Source organism: Meles meles, chromosome 4, assembly GCF_922984935.1.
Source record: "Meles meles chromosome 4, mMelMel3.1 paternal haplotype, whole genome shotgun sequence".
Taxonomy (NCBI): Eukaryota; Metazoa; Chordata; class Mammalia; order Carnivora; family Mustelidae; genus Meles; species Meles meles.
In genome coordinates, this window is record NC_060069.1 from 18,026,992 (window position 1) to 18,031,577 (window position 4,586).

At 41.6% G+C, this 4,586-nt stretch overlaps 1 pseudogene; it reads left to right on the forward strand.

Annotated features, from left to right (window-relative positions):
* The first annotated feature begins 431 nt into the window (after positions 1–431).
* LOC123939678 lies at positions 432–2,028 on the forward strand (annotated as a pseudogene).
* Positions 2,029–4,586: the final 2,558 nt, after the last annotated feature.

Genomic DNA, 4,586 nt, shown 5'->3' on the forward strand with positions numbered 1-4,586 from the left:
ACTGGGTGTTATATGCAACAGAAGAATTACTGAACTCTACATCTGAAACTAATGATGTAATATATGTTGACTAATTGAATTCAAATAAAAGAAAAAGATGTTAGTTAAAAAATAAATAAATAAAAATAAATAAACAAAAAATCTTCAGATAATCTACAGCTGTCATTTCAATCATCTATGAAATTAAGATAGTATTTGGAGACAAGAATATTTTAGAAATGTTTCACACCAACACCTGGGAAAAAAATTTCTCAATTATAAAAATGTTCCTTCATTTTGTAGTCCTAGAGAATGCCAGATGCTGAAAAATTAAAGTCAAAAGGATTTTCAACAATTCCAGCAACTAGGTAAATACACTTCTTTGTACCTAACAGGTTACCTCAGAAATATCTAATTTACTTTTAAATTATCAAAAATAGAAACAAGACCTAGAAGCAGCTTCTTGTCTCCTTCTAGAACCTCCGTCAGGTTCAGCCTACTCGCCTCTACTCCAGCCTCCACCTCGGCCTCCACCATGTCTGTCAGGGTGACTCAGAAGTCCTACAAGGTGTCCACCTCTGGCCCCCGGGCCTTCAGCAGCCACTCCTACACCAGCGGGCCTGGCTCCCGCATCAGCTCGTCCGCCTTCTCCCGGGTGGGTGGCAGCTTCCGGGGTGGCCTGAACAGCAGCATGAGTGTGGTCGGGGGCTACGGTGGCGGGGCCGGGGGTATGGGGGCATCACAGCCGTCTCAGTGAACCAGAGCCTGCTGAGCCCCCTTAAGCTGGAAGTGGATCCCAACATCCAAGCTGTGCGCACCCAGGAGAAGGAGCAGATCAAGACTCTCAACAACAAATTTGCCTCCTTCATCGACAAGGTGAGGCACCTGGAGCAGCAGAACAAAGTTCTGGAGACCAAGTGGAGCCTCCTACAGCAGCAGAAGACCGTGCAGAGCAACATAGACAACATGTTCGAGAGCTACATCAGCAACCTCCGGCGGCAGCTGGACACCCTGGGCCAGGAGAAGCTGAAGCTGGAGGTGGAGCTCGGCAACATGCAGGGGCTGGTGGAGGACTTCAAGAATAAATATGAGGAGGAGATCAAAGAGTGTGCAGACATGGAGAATGAATTTGTCCTCATCAAGAAGGATGTGGACGAAGCTTACATGAACAAGGTAGAACTCGAGTCCCGCCTAGAAGGGCTGACCGATGAGATCAACTTTCTTAAGGCAGCTGTATGAAGAGGAGATACGTGAGCTGCAGTCCCAGATCTCAGACACGTCTGTGGTCCTATCCATGGACAACAGCCGCTCCCTGGACCTGGACAGCATCATCGCCGAGGTCAAGGCCCAGTACGAGGAGATCGCCAACCGTAGCCAGGTTGAGGCTGAGACCATGTACCAGATCAAGTACGAGGAGCTGCAGACATTGGCTGGGAAGCATGGAGATGACCTCCATTGCACAAAGACGGAGATTTCTGAGATGAACCAGTGCATCAGCCGACTCCAGGCTGAGATTGAGGCCCTCAAAAACCAGAGGGCTTCCTTGGAGGCTGCCATTACCGATACTGAGCAGCGCGGGGAGCTGGCCATTAAGGATGCCAATGGCAAGCTGGCCGAGCTGGAGGCCGCCCTGCAGAGAGCCAAGCAGGACATGGCCCAGCAGCTGCGTGAGTACCAGGAGCTCATGAACGTCAAGTTGGCCCTAGACATTGAGATCGCCACTTACTGCAAGCTGCTGGAGGGCGAGGAGAGCCGGCTGGAGTCTGGGATGCAGAACATGAGTATCCATACTAAGACCACCAGCGGTGGCCTGAGCTCTACCTATGGGGGCCTCCCAAGCCCTGGCCTCAACTACGGCCTGAGCTCCTTCCAGTCCAGCTTTGGCCCCTCTGCGTCCTTCAGCCGAGGCAGCTCCTCCAAGGCTGTGGTGGTGAAGAAGATTGAGACCCGTGACGGGAAGCTGGTGTCTGAGCCGTCTGATGTCCTGTCCAAGTGAACAACCACCGTGGTTCCGCCTAGCCTCCCCGCCCTCGTGGCTGCCATAGAGCCTTTGGGGGAAGGAGCTGTGCAGAGCATCGGGAACAAGAGACCCACCTGAGACTCACTCAGCCCCAATCCTCATCCTGCCCCTGGGGGGAGTCTGCTGCCCTGGGTACCCCCTCTTGTCCATGCCTCCAACTAAAAGCCAATTCGAGTGTCTTGTCCCAAATAAAGCCTCAGCCGGCTCTGCCGGCTCTGCCCATCTTAAAGAAAAAAAAAAAAAAAAGAAAATAGAAACAAGGAAATGAAAATGGCAAAAATTTCTTTACTTTGATAGTTTTTCTTATTGTCATTTCATCCTAATGAAGAAACATACATGTGGGAATTATAATTCAGATTAAAATACAAGGTGTTATTCTAAGAACTGGAGGACTACTTGGTGAGGGATAAGATATGAAATGATAGCTACCATGCACTGTATAGCTTTTTTTTAAATTGCTGTCACCATTTAAAAGAAGAACTATATCTAATTACTCATGTGATTAACAGATTTGTGTGATTAGAACATGAAAAAAAAAATTCTCCTTAGGTACGTTGGCTCTGGACATGGCAAAAATGAATTTACATAGCCTGCCTTTGGCTAACAAAGAGGGTTAGGTGATACAGCCTTGCCTAAGTATCTGAACACATAAAGTAAATGCTATAATTTCAAAGTACTACCAGTGTTTTGTGTACCAACAGACCTGATATTCATGGGCAAGCAATGCAATTGTTTACATCTCAGTTGTTAAAATATTGAAAGATTTTTCCTACCGGTTTATAAATAAGTGCTATCCTAGCCATCCCCACCATATACTCCCACAGCATAATTATCCTAGATCCTCCCCTAGAACCATCTCCCTCACCTCCATCTACCAGAGTTAAACCTGGCTCAGTATGAAATCTCTGGCATAGCTTCCAGGGTGGATGTTAAATATTATTAATATCGTCCATAAGTAGGGACCCAGAGTCAACAGATTTATTCAGAGAATTTTAATAGCAGGCTCTTCAGATATGAAAGGAAAACACAAATTTAGTTTGAGGTAGAGTTGGGAAAGTGAAGTATCTCTGAATAAATATTTAACAAGGATATGGGAGGAAGACAAAGAGAAGAGAGCAAAGGTCACAGAAATAAAGGAGCACTGAATAACATAACCCTTTGGTGTAAGGAGTGAGGGCTGGGGAAAAAAATTGTACCTACTGCTGCAGTAATAAAGGAACTTGAAAGACTATCATGCTAATAGTCAACTTCATTTTTTTTTCTAAATCGTGAGATACTCTCTGCAGTTGGCCTCCAAATAGTTCAAACACTAGTGTATTGCAACATATTACTGCTGTTTGGGAGAATGCAAGCAAGTGAAGTATGCCTCATGGCTGGAGAAATATGGATTCAGTAATAAGGGTAGAGGTAATAATGAGAAATAAGCTGCAGCACAAAACGATGTTGCAGAGGAGATTAGTGAACTTAAAGACATAGCAATAGAAACTGTTTGAAATGAAATACAGAGAAAAAAGACAATCCAAAACAATTAACAGAGCTTTGATGAGTTGTGGGACAACTTAAATGGACTGATAAATATAAAATTAGTGTCCTAAAGAGGAGAGAGAGAGGACAGAAAAATATATTTGAAGGCATAATAGCAACAAAATTACCAGATTTGATGAAAACAATAAGCCCACAATCTAAGTACATCAAACCCCAAACAGAAGAAACAAAAAGAAAACTACACAAAGATAAATCATAGTCTCATAGCTCAAAACTAGTAATAAAAAGAAAATTTGAAAAGCACTCATTAAAAAAGATGCAATACACAGAACAAAGAAATGGATGACAGAAGATTACTCATCAGAAAAGAAAAATGGAAAAAAATCATTAAAGTCCTAAAAGTTTAAAAAAAAAAAAAAGTCAACCTAGAATTCAATTTCCAATGAAAATAACTTTCACAAATGACATTAAAAGGCTGAAATAATTCCTCTCCAGCAGATATGCACTACCAGAAAAAGTTAGAGGATGTCCTTCAGGAAAAATGAAGATGACAGTAGATACATGCATTTACACAAATAAAGGAAAAGCACCAGAAATGGTAACTATGTGAGTAAATATTTTTAAAATCTTTCTCATTATTTAAATACCTTTAAAAGACTATAGACTGCTTAAATAAAAACAGTAATAATGTAGCATGTGTTTATAACATATGTAAAAGTGAAATGTATGACAATAATGACACAAATGCCAGGAGAGGAAAATTAGACCAGAATATGGTCTATCTTGATAAATATTTTATGTTATGTTAGAAGAATAGACTCTGTATTTTTTAGGTGGAAAGTTGAAATGTCAAGTGATATAATACGGCTTGAGGGTAGGTTATGATGAGTTTCAGATGTATACTATAAACTCTTTTAAAAACTACCAAATAATAAAATATAATTTACAGCTAATAAGCCAACAAAAAAGATAAAATGAAGAATAAAAACACATTCTATTAATTCAAAAGAAGACAAAAAGTATGTAAAGAGGAATAAAGAATAAATAAGATAAAAAACAAATAACATCATGATATATTTAAACCCAAACATGTCAACACTTA